Source organism: Macrobrachium nipponense, chromosome 21 (assembly GCF_015104395.2).
Source record: "Macrobrachium nipponense isolate FS-2020 chromosome 21, ASM1510439v2, whole genome shotgun sequence".
NCBI lineage: Eukaryota > Metazoa > Arthropoda > Malacostraca > Decapoda > Palaemonidae > Macrobrachium > Macrobrachium nipponense.
The window spans coordinates 49,335,833-49,349,438 of record NC_087212.1 but is presented as its reverse complement, the minus strand read 5'-3'; the positions used below and the strand labels follow the sequence as shown (position 1 = coordinate 49,349,438).

At 38.6% G+C, this 13,606-nt stretch overlaps 1 protein-coding gene across 4 annotated transcripts in view; it reads right to left on the bottom strand.

The window, feature by feature from the left end:
- Nucleotides 1-13,606, bottom strand: part of LOC135198024 (protein Star-like) — an 88,021-nt gene that overhangs the window by 47,291 nt on the left and 27,124 nt on the right. The gene's annotated exons all lie outside the window — the stretch shown is intronic.

The window sequence follows — 13,606 nt, the reverse complement described above, 5'->3', positions numbered from 1 at the left end:
CAACCAGGTCACATATCCCAATCATGTCACATATCACAACCAGGTCGCATTTTACAATCGAGTTATAAATCACAAGCAGGTTATACATATATATCAGGCTGTTTATCACAACCAGGGTGCATATCACAATTAGGTCACATGCCACAATCGAGTAAAAAAGCACAATCAGGTCACATATCACCAGGTTACATATCACAATCAAGTCACAGATCACAACCAGGTTACATATCACAATCAAGTCACAGATCACAACCAGGTTACATATCACAACCAGGTCACATCACAATCAAGTCCCTTGCCGCAACCAGGTCACATATCACGATCAAATCACATATCATAACCAGGTGGCATGTCACAACCAATTAAAATCAAAGTCAGGTTACAGATCGCAATCAAGTAATGTCACAATAAGGTCGCGTATTACAATCAATTCAGGCTGACATGTTGCCCAGACAAAGACGACGGTCAGCAAAGCCGTGACTTCAAACGGGTCAAGTTCAAGACACGAAAACTCACATGTCAAATAACTCGCTCACGGAACACTGAGTAACTAATACCTCCACTTCACGTGAATACCAGACAAATGACGTCATCAACGAAACCACCTTTTCAATGACACACATGTTAACTTTGGTCCGACAATAAAGTTGCAGTATCTTTGTTCACGTCTTGAAAGCGCAGTTAGTTGTCAAGAACGAGGATAGAAACCCAAAGCAACAGCATTTTCAACTTGATTCTGAAAACTAGGTCATGCCTTACCATGTCAACGTCTATTAATAACGTATTAGCTATGTACCAGTATCGTGTGTTTCATTATTACTTGCAATCAAATTGCAATTTCCCAATACCAAATGTTCAAGTATTTCAAAACCAGAAGGAGTGTTTTAGACTTATCCCTTTTCACTCAGAAAACACTTCTACAGAATTTTCCAAGCACGTCCTAAATCTTAACAGAGGTTTTCACGGTAGTGCTTTCAACGTAATCCAGTTTCATCAGAATACTCTGGTAGCATAAAAATAACTATTGAGTATTTGATTTTCTATAATAATTCGGAGAACTCGACTCATATTTTAATGGATACACCATATTTCAACAAATATTTCCTCTGGGGATTAAAATGATAAAAATTAATCAACTAATTAATTTGTAATTAATTACACTGCTGAGCACAAGGTGCCCTTGCACTCAAGCAAAGATAAAGTGACAAAATATTTAAGAAAGTCTTTCACCCAGGAGAGCTCAAGATGAAATCAACAGCCCCACACCATGGCCACCGAGTTTAGGATAAGATGGCTTATGCCAGCAGAAGTCCTTGCCCAGAGTTATTTGAAGATAAGAGGCCTGGTGTGGACCCCTGGACACGGCAATCCAATAGAAACTTTCACAGAGAACTTGTATAGATCAAGCTATCTTTTGCAATCGACAAACATCGAAGCCGAACGAGAAAATATAGAAAGAATTCTATAAATGGCAGCACTTAGGGAAGAGTCCTCTCTGAAAGACACAAGTGCCTGCAACGCTTCTTTTAGACAGTCACTGAAGCTTAATATATTTAAGGGTATTGTTAGGTATGAACGCAATCATTCCAATTGTCACAGTCAGGCCACCAAGATCATTTTTTTTCTAGTATCTCGTGCGTGACTTTTAATCAATTTGGAATGCGACGTCTGAGTATGCCCTCGTTTGTTAGTGTCATGTTCATGTTGGCGCTATTTTCGTGCTCATGCGAGTGTGAATAAGTGATTCCGTCATTCATGATTAATGCTCAGGCGTAGGCACACAGGGGGCTAAGGCTCAAAACGCCCAGACAAGAAGAGCTTAGAGACTTATGGTCGCAAGAATGCAAAAGTAAAAAGAAAACCAATCCACATTTTTCTTATATAAAATACACAGTGGTGAAATACCGATGCGGATTTTTTGGGAAAGCTGCGCACTATGATTAAGTTTTACTCTTCATTCATATTCCGAAGTTTGGGACCTGACAGCAGCACAAAATGAACCGTCATGTATTGGACGAATGTTTTCAAAGGTCGAGGTTGTCCAGAAAATAACGTGAACTTTATCCGGGAATAAGGGGAGAGGGAGAGAGAGAGAGAGAGAGAGAGAGAGAGAGAGAGAGAGAGAGAGAGAGAGAGAGAATTATTGATATGTTTACAGGCATAGTAAAATGTGAACAACACAACAAGGCATATTGTGTATATGGATTTACAATTACAATGATAAGAAAATTGATAAGGCTGTGAACTAATTACCTTAGATATATATATATATATATATATATATATATATATATATATATATATATATATATATAAATGAAGGGGAAGAAAGATAAAATCAACTTGTGATGAATACGAACAAATTGAGGGCGATTCAATAAGTGAGTCAATATGTGTCCCAAGGTAAATAAATACGACACCTGTGGCCTTTAATTACTCTTACCCAAAAACAAATTGGCAGATCTTTGAAAAGTATGAATCGGTGACGTGGCTCAACTGTTGTTAGTCCGAGATGATGGGGTCTCCCAAGAAGCATCCTTGTGTCTACCCATAGGACAGGGGGTGGCTGCCGAATTACGATAAACCCTTAGTAAAGCACAATGCTAAGGGCTAGGTCCGTTAAATCCCTTTGCGTTAATGTTGACCATAGCAGTGAATTAGTACCTGTAAATTCGTTGAGCGTGTAGGGTTGCAATGTGAATTCAGAAAGGTGTGGGGCTAGCAGCCTCGTACATCTCTCACACACACACACACACACACACACACACACATATATATATATATATATGTGTGTGTGTGTGTGTGTGTGTGTGTGTGTGTGTGTTGTGTGTGTGAGAGAGATGTACGAGGCTGCTAGCCCCACACCTTTCTGAATTCACATTGCAACCCTACACGCTCAACGAATTTACAGGTACTAATTCACTGCTATGGTCAACATTAACGCAAAGGGATTTAACGGACCTAGCCCTTAGCATTGTGCTTTACTAAGGGTTTATCGTAATTCGGCAGCCACCCCCTGTCCTATGGGTAGACACAAGGATGCTTCTTGGGAGACCCCATCATCTCGGACTAACAACAGTTGAGCCACGTCACCGATTCATACTTTTCAAAGATCTGCCAATTTGTTTTTGGGTAAGAGTAATTACAGGCCACAGGTGTCGTATTTATTTACCTTGGGACACATATTGACTCACTTATTGAATCGCCTTCAATTTGTTCGTGTTCATCACAAGTTGATTTTATCTTTCTTCCCCTTCATTTTCCTGTTTTATTTCTTAGAGAACATTTTATTGTACGTAAATCCGTTTGGCAATTTCATATTATTTTTTAAATGTTCCATCTGAATAAGAGGACGTTTTTATTAATATTGATAACAATTTTTTTTTAGTCTTACGTGTACGTGAAAATCCTATAATCTTTTGTTCAGATATCATAAAGCTGACAGAGCCAAGTTTCATTCCTCCTGATAAATTCTGGAGTGAAATAACGTTAGAACTCAATATAAAACGTTTACTTTTACTCTTTTCTTTTTAAGCTATTATTATTATTATTATTACTATTAATATTATCCGCGAATGCAGCGGCGCCTACGTAGGTATGACCACAGATATAAAAGCCTAGATGCCGCATCGGCCGCTAGCTGAATAGGCTGGCGTACGTCATCAGGCCCGCCATCTTGGCGCGGTAATTCAAACAATGCAGCAGGCTGCAGTTATGACGTTTTTTCGCCACTATTCGCTTAATATTGCACGGATTTTCTTGTCTGATGGCTCGTTACAAAGCTTACATAATTCCCTACAAGGATCTAATAAAATAAAGTTGTTGCTTATTGTTTGAAAGTTAACTTACAATGACTTTGTTTTAGCAGGTAGGGGGAAGGGGGCTAGTTGTACACAAATGTTAATATTTACCCATAACTATTGCTGTAAACAATAATTTGAAATGTCTGGGCACCGTGCATTCTTTCAGCCTCATGCATCAACAACAAACACTATTTCCCACTCGGAATTGGAACGGAATAAGGAAATGTTTTGTGGACCTCACAAGCTAACTGACTAGCAATCTTTTTCTCAGACTCATACCCTTCCTTCTTCCCATCTGTTGGCCTCTCTGACTTGCCAACACTCACTACTATTGCACTTTTCCTACCACTGAAGGGCACCTTAGGGTTTAAAAAGGTTGGACAACCTTACCCATCAAAAGTTTCTTTCCAATATCACACTCATCAACTCACGCATTATCACCAAATAAAGAAACATATCCTACCATTACCACCTTCTCACCATCCTGAGTTACGGGCTGCTCTGTGAGCAAGAGCCCGTGCTGACACAAGGTCAGCTAAATCAAAAACAACAACAACAACGCACCAAGATCAGTCCACCCTCAGCTTCCCAGCCCGAGGATGTCTGGCAGCTCCAGACGAAAGCTCGCTTTAAGAAAGAGAGAGACAGAGAGACAGAGAGAGAGAGAGAGAGAGAGAGAGAGAGAGAAAATCGTTAATGACTTTGATGACTATGGTATCATAGTTTATCTGTAAAATTCAAATATATACACCTATTTTGATCCTGTATTTTACCATGACCTCTATAGGCGCTCTACTAGCCTGTTTAAGTAGCACCGAAAAAGCCGCTATTCGCAAAATAGAGAAAAATCTCTACAAGAGTAACGCTGCTGAAGTAGCCATTACTTTTAATAAAGTATGCTTGAGAGAGGGTCTGCTTCCTAAGTATACTATTATTATTATTATTATTATTATTATTATTATTATTATTATTATTATTATTATTATTATTCAAAATTATAAGACTTCCATAAAACAGAATCCCCAAAAGAATAAGAGAGAAAACAGGGAAAAATAAACCAGAGACAAATAAAAATGAGAAAAATAACAGAACGGGCCTACAAATATAGAAATGAATATGAGAAATAAACATGGTAATTAATTGTGCATCAAGGTGCTAAGAAGTGCAATATTACAATCCCTCTTGAAACGTTAAAGTATCTTCATTAGCAATGCTGACCAGGTGACAGTTTTCGAAGTTTTGCAGTGCACAGAATGCCTTCAAACGCATAGGCAGAAATTTATAGAAAGCCTTTGATCCCTCCACATCTAGTAAATTCAATGAAGGCACTATGTTTACCCTCCACTAGGCAGAGCGTGGATCGTCTCGGGCACGGAGGTGACCTTGGAAGCAGAGTTGGTCAAGAAAAACAATCCTATACAATACCCAACTCCTTCTCTCCCGGTGGATCACAGGAGAACACTTGCTACACGTAAGGAAACCAGGCGTGGGATTATCATTTGACAACCCGAAAATAATACACAAGGTAAAAAAAAAAAATGCGACCACGTTTTCTGTCCAGCGTATAATAAAACCACGGAAAATAGATCTATCTTTCGGTGGCCTCGGTATATTGCTGCGAGAGCCGCGGCCATGAAACTTTAACCACGGCCCGGTGGTGGCCTGGGCTATATCGTTGCCAACCGCATGATTACCGGCTAACTTTAACCTTCAATAAAAGAAAAAAAAAATACTGTGGCTAGGGGGCTGCAATTTGTTGTGTTTTATGATTAGGAGGGTGGAAGATCAACATACCAATCTGCAGCCCTCAAGCCTCGGTAGTTTTTTAGATCTGAGGACAGACAGAAAAAATACCGACGGACTGACAAAGCGGCACAATAGTTTTCTCTTCAGAAAACCGCAAAAGGATTTCCGGTTAGAAACGCCCCTTATCTGATGAGATGTTTTACTAGTAACACAGATAATGAAAAGTGTCAGTCTACAATACGTATACGACTTTCCGACGCTCAGACCGAAGCTAAATAAATAACCCGACTTATATCAACGGTGATGGGTTACAATGATACCCGAGACACCAATTTAGTAAATACGCATGCGAGATAAAGTTTAAGATGACCGAACGACTCAGTTGAAAGTAACTGATAACATTAGTTTGTTTTGTTTGTTTGTATGGTGTTTTTACGTTGCATGGAACCAGTGGTTATTCAGCAACGGGACCAACGGCTTTACGTGACTTCCGAACCACGTCGATAGTGAACTTCTATCACCAGAAATACACATCTCTCACTCCTCAATGGAATACCCGAGAATCGAACTCGCGGTCACCGAGATGGCACGCCAACACCATACCGACCACGCCACTGAGGCGCTTGTAACTGATAACGTAAACGTTTGAGACCGCTAAGAGTTTTCGACTTTGCACAATTTCACTTTACTGTTACGGAAGAAGACAAAGCAACAAAAATAGATAATAACTGTTCTCCAGGAGGACAGGGTCCATTTCAATAGATATCGCCCAAGGAATGTTATATTATCAGTAACAATAAAAATAAACTACGTTCTCACTTTCAATATCATTACCCTCTTCATCGTCATTTACTTTTTTTCTTTGCGAAAAGAATTTCTACCAGTATGTACTTCACTTACTGGGCATAAGGGTGCAAGCCTCATTCTCTTTCACTCCCAAACCCAGAAACACACACTCACACAAGTCATACCTCAATTACGACCACACTTGTGTTCAACCGACGCACTTTCCTTTGTTCCGAGGACCAATTTCATCGCCATCATTACCAGAACGCGATCCCAATTAGAAAATTTAAAAAGACTTATCAAATAAAAGAAAGCATGAAAGACAGATCAGATCAGAGTCAAACTAACATAATAGATAAAGCATCATCAGCTGTTCATGGTCACAGAAATCGTTTGAAAAGTGCGTGAAGAACTCGAATTTCCAAAACACTTAACCTTGGACTTTCACTGTCGGATTTTCAAACACGCAGAGAACACAAGAGACTCCATCTCGTAGAAAATTGCCTTTAGGATTCATGACCACTGCTGCTAACGGACTCACTTCAGTCGACCAAATCAGTAATGAACGAGATACAAAGGGTGACTTATCACTACTTGACAAGAGAACAAAAAAGTGGATGTCTATCAACATGCCAGGAAATGGTTACGTAACAAATTTCGTCGGAAAGTTAAAACGAGAGTTTACAGACAAGCACATAATGAGCTTTGAACTCATTTCCACATTCATTCCAGACACCTGCATAATGCGTAAGGACTCATTTCTCCATTCATTCCAGACAGCTACATAATGCGTAAGGACTCATTTCCTTATTCATTCCAGACAAGCACATAACCAGTGTAAGAACTCATTTCCTCACTCACAAGTGTAAGGCCTCAATTCATTATTTAGGAGTGTAAGGACTCAGTGCATCATTTGGTGGGGGGGGGGGGGGGGGGGGGTGGGGGGGGGGGGGGGGGGGGGGGGGAGGAATTCAAGATGACTAAGGACTCATTTCTAATGGATCTGATCCACAGCGGAGACAGAGGGTAACGGGTTCAAAACTTGCGTGATGGTGGCGTTGGTGAAGAGAGGTAAAGGGTGAACAACGGGAGGGAGCGCGCTGCACGGAAAACACTGTACGCACACTACAGAAGTATTGGTGGAGGATAAAATGGTTTAAAGCAACGAAAGAATACTCGGTAAAGGTGGTCTCGAATCAGTTTGTCATTCAAAATTCGGAAACACCGTTGAGACTTGAGTCCACTGTCAGAGCGAGGAACTTCACTAGTCCTAGGATTATGTTTTCTTATAGACAGAGGATTATTCTGTATATATAGCTACCTTTACTGCTAAGATAAATTAGTCTTATACAAATACAACCAACAATCGCTGTTAAGAACTGGATAATAAAAAATAAAATCTGGATGGAAATTGTACAGAGGAAAATAAAAACTGTGGTACCAGTGTAAGAACTATTAACATTTCACCAGGGAAAAACACGCAATCGCCTAATCTATTTCCTCGCATATCACACACGTCATGGGATGAAAACAGATTAACCTGATATTTAAGCACCATTTTTATTATTTTAGCTTAGGAATCAAATCAACGGACAACATATCCAAAGCGCTATCATCTAAAATAAAATATCAAAGTGCTACACTGTCGAAAAACCAAAGTGAAAAATGGTGAGCCAAAACTGACATTATTCATGGACAAGCATAAGAAGAAAAATCCTACAGAGTAACACTATTAATGACCATTAGCTTCCAGACTGAGCAACCTTCTGTTAATGGAGGGGCGAATCAGTTACCACCCTTCCGGTATGGAAAGCTCGTCCAGGGACCCACGAGTGATTGAAAGGTGGATGATATGTATACATTTCTTTCAAACATTATTCCACAATTTGAAGATCTGGGCTCGAGAATATCACTTCGACAATCAACTACTTTCTCTTTTGGTTGGTGCTGAACTACGGATGAGAGATAAAATCAAGTCCTCTTCCCGCCCAGCATAGTTGTCAAAAGAGGACTTTGTACACCCACAAAACAATTCAGCTTTCACCATTGTTAGCGTACTCACCTCAAACAAAATACGAGACTTTCGCTGCATTGTGTAACATAATAGGATTTTGCGTTTGTTTATTAACCTACTTCGCTTGTTTTCCAAGTCGCAAGTAAACTGAAATTCATTTCCTTTGCTATAAGTCTGATTATTTGCGCGTTTTAAAAGTCACAAAGAAACTGAAGTTAAACCAATTTGCTTGTTGTCATATGCATATGACCTTAAGTGCCTGATTTATTCGCTCCCAATTACAAATAACTAACATTTACCCACTTGACTCGTTTTTCGGTCGACAACAAATCGAAGTTTCCCTTGCCGAGTCACAAATGCTTTTTTCCTATAGGAAGAATTGCCTTGGTTATTTTTACCGAGACTGAAATAAAAAAAGTGACATGAACTTTATCGTGAAGCTAAAAGCTAAGGAATTTTTTTTTCCAATCATATAATTTGCTGAACTTGTTCACGATGCTCAAGAAAATGTGAAGGGTTTCCTCTCGTTGCGATGACTAGCGCTGGGTAGCTACACAAATAGCTTTCTCAAATCCTGAGATGGTCACAAACAAACACTATAAACGCACCTTTCCTCACAATACTAAACAAAAGACAAGTCTCTTTGTGTATGCACACTGAACAAAGTATTACCAGTTCTTTTGCCTGTGGTCAAACCGACTGCGAATGATCAACAAATCTTTCTAAAGACGTCATAGGAACCAAAGTCAACTTTTACTGTTGAGTAAAAACACGACACAACTCTAGAATTCATGGCGCCTGTTACTTAATATTATCATGCTAGAAACATTTCACAATGGGTTTGCAAATGCTCTCTAACACAATATTATCACTAGAATATTTTTACAATAACGGCTTTTTACGCGAAGTTTTTATATTGCTCTCTCAAAGCTGAGATAGGATTTTTTATATGTTCATTTGCTGCTTTCTAATATCCTGTGATGAAGGATTTTCACAATCTATTCCCTAGGAATCGCAGATATAAGAAAAGCGCCATCCTCAATAACGGTACTGGGAGATACTCGGTATGCATCGACATCAGTTTCGAAAGGTTTCTCGACGATTACTGTTCATGGTGAACGCTGAATGGTTGTGGCTATGAATAGCCATAAGCATATATACCATAACTGGTAAGACTATTACAACACAGTCAAGTCTGTCAGCTATATTCGGTGACGGTCAAACCATAATAAAATTTCACTCTGCAATGTACCAACTGCCTCTAAAGCTGATTGTAGTGTCTCTGAAAAAACCCAGTAAGTATCATTTTAAGGCTAACCAGACCAAAAAAGACAAGATCGAAAGTTGGGGACGCTAAATAACAATCACGAAGTAATCTTATCCATCTCTCAGAGATAAAACCCGCCTCACACTGACGATAATTCATATATCTCCCATAATCAACAGTATTTTTAGGGGAAGGATCAAGAGGGTGGCATATTAGAGAATTGTATATAAGCCACCATTCATTTCTATACCCATAAAAACAAGTAGCGCCTCAGTGGCGTGATCGGTATGGTCTTGGCCTGCCACCTCGGTGGCCGCGAGTTCGATTCTACGCATTCCATTGATGAGTTATAGATGTGTATTTCTGGTGACAGAAGTTCACCCTTTACGCTCCCGACTAGTTAGGAAGTCACGTAAACTCGTTGGTCCCGTTGCTGACTAACTACTGGTTCTATGCAACGTAAAAACATCATGCAAACAAGTAATCATCCTATTCTGCTAGTGCTGATTTAACGCTTCAGGCTGTTCTATAGAAAGTGGCCCGACAGTTGCTGTATGTGTTAGGCAATTCACCAATGTATTGCGTGAACATTGCAGGTCTGTACACTCTTTTTAACCTCATTCTGTCACAAGATGTAAGAAGGAGATTTAACATAGCGGTAATCCTATGTTAATCCAAGAAACCTGTTTTTCATTACGAAATCAACCTCTTATTTATAATGATCTTTGTAAGCATTAAATGGCTATGTAGTCCTTAAATCTCGTTTGTTTCAATAAAAGTGGATCTTCTTTGTAATCTTTTCTTTTATTATTGTATGTAGTTTGCTTGGGAATGAATGCATCTGAGTTCAGGTATAAGGCCTTACACCCCACTATATATAGTGGTTCCACTTGCCTAGTGCCAATGTTAAAGGGTACATTGTCACGAGGTAATAAACCCTATTATATATATATATATATATATATATATATATATATATATATATATATATATATATATATACATATATATATATATATATATATATATATATATATATATATGTATATATATATGTGTATATATATATATATATATATATATATATATATATATGCGTGTATGTGTGCGCACGTGCGTTTAAAAAATAGCAGCAAATGCACGTGACTCCATTATATAAGCGAACACAAGAAAATGACAGGCAGGGCAGTATCAAGCGCTTTCTCCTGTTTATGCTTTATATATACATTTATATATATATATATATATATATATATGTATATATATATATATGTATATATAGTGTGTATATGTGTATATATATATATATATATATATATATAATATATATATATACACACATATATTATGTATATATATATGTGTGTATAGTATATATATATATACTATATATATATATATATATTATATATATATATATATATTAATATACTTGAAAGGGAATTAGTTATTCTGTTGATCTCAAGGAAGGCATGGAATCGAAAATCCATTCACCTTTTCCGAGACGCTTGATTTCCCCTTGGGCCCTTAAACATCGTGACAAACACGACAAAAAATTGACGTTCAAGGAAGTCCTCCGAGAATCTCTTTACATTACGAGCCTCCTGTTACTGACATGAACTCCGGCATCAGAATGACACTTTTTACAGTCGTACCAACCTACCACCGATGGACCCAAGCTCGCCTGTGCCGCCCACGGTCTATAGGTATATACCTAGACCGTGGTGACACCGACAAAAGTGGTTGATATGTCGAGTTAAGATACTACTCCTTAGATACTGTTATCTCTTCAGGCTGGGGTACAAAAAAATCCTTCCCGGCGTGTGAACTATTTATATTTACAACGTAATGCAGGTGGAAAGTCCCGGAAGTGAGGAAATTAATTTTATTTCTTCTGAGAGAACCCTTAAAAACACTGAAAAATTTAAGATGCCGGTGTAACAGCAGAAGTATTTTGATTTTGTTTAAAAACATCCACTGTTTTCCGAAACTGCAGCGGTGAGTGGCGCTCGACGCTGTTGGTGTTTATGAAACTTTGATTTGTAACATATGAATTTGTACTGGTACTTTACTTGAAGAATACACTTTATATATACCAAATTATTAGAGACCTTATGCTTTCCACTGAGTCTGGGTCATATAAACTGGATATCAAGGTACCGATTGTTTTTTTTTTTTTTTTTTTTTGTTTTTTTTTTTTTTTTTTTTTTTTTCCTATTATCATTGTTAATTCTGATGACTGAGTGTGGCGAATGTGGAGACTGGAGAGGACGACCCCAAAGGAGGAAAGGACAAAGCTTACTGAAGATCATATTTCCGTGTTTGGTGTTGATTCTTTCCGACTTCCCTTTCACTAGGTGTGAGTTTCTAAGGACATTCCCAGTCAGATACATCGCCGCATTTCCTGCAGAAGTCCTGTTGAAGTTCATCTTAAAACCACGGTGCAGCAGTATAGGGGTCACAGATTTCGGTGGTGTTAGTAAGCATCCTTAGTCCATCGTCCCAACAATCAGTCGTTCATTTTCTCTTGTTTACAATCCAATTTAACTGATTTGATTACGTCACAGAGACCGAACCTCAAAGGCAAATGCATAACTAATATATATAATGGGTAATAAAGTAATAATGAAACGTGACAAACCGTTCATCATTAAATACAGACCAATCACCAGCATCTCAATAAAAGGTGGTACCACTTCCATACAGTGTTTCTTCTAAAACAACGTGAAATTTTTGAATTCAAGAAGCAAATTTACTTGAATTGCAAGACATTAAATTCAATCCCCCACCATAAGCGGCACAGTCTGCTTCTAGGAATTTCGGTGCACCGCGTTGCAAAATAAGGAAATATCTGGCAGCTCCAGACTGAAGCAAGAAAGATAGCAAACGAGACGAGACGTTCCTGAGTCCTGACAAGCAAGGTCTAGAACTCCTTTATTCTGTATACCTTGGTCTAGAGAATACGCCCGTCGCTAAACACGGAATCTCGTAATAAAAAGCACTTGTACCAAATAACAACGTCACATTCATTAGGAAACAATGTTATGTAGTTGCCAGATGTGCCCTTAACTTGCAGTAATGTGTATAGAAGATCATGAAGTCAACTGTCCAGAATGTTCAAATCTGAGATTTGAGTTTCGCTTAGCCGAGCACCAGAGTAATCAACTGGAATCCGCTCCTTGTGTCCTCCTCATCCAGGTGATGTTTTTAAGTCTTGTCGCTGCTGCAGTGTTAAAGGTTGAGTTTTAAAACACTTTGATCAATAATCAAAAAAACAACAGAATCCCAGGTAGGAACATAAAAAGCACTGAAACTAAGGATACATGTCGCTACACACGCAGGCGAGAATGTATCATTAAGATCCCAGTGTGAGCATCTACGTTACGTATCTGGGTACGTAAAGAGCCCATATTGTCTTAATACCTTGAGTATGTTCAGTGACCATATTCCTGTAAGCTTATAAAGATGCTATCAGGATATCGAATATTTATCACAGCCACTTCCTTTGCACAAAGATAGATGACTGGAATGTCTAATCAGAGACAGATTTTTTGTACCAAGAAGGAAGTGATAAAGTTGCACCACAATTCCATTCTAACTACAAAGCTTGGGTGAAGATCCTCACGAGTTCTTTCACTTGCAAACCGGACTTCGCAAAAGAAAGTGAGGCCACATTTAAACGGGCAACTTCTCAGCAAAGAAAAGAAGTTTTGCAGCACACTGAAGGGTAATCTACCTCAAGTTTCATAGATCATTAGTAAAAATAACCCAAGAAATAAAGTCCTATTACTGCATCAATCTTTGCCCGAGATAATCGTAGTCAAGAGAGCTAGATAGAGTATGTCTAACAAAGACAGGAGAGTCATTTTTTGAGGTTAGACGAAGACTCTACGAAACAGCAACTCGCGTCCCAAAATAATCCGCCATACAAATTACCCAAATCAAATTAGGTACTACTTACAAAAAGCCAAACAGCTCCACAAGACGCTC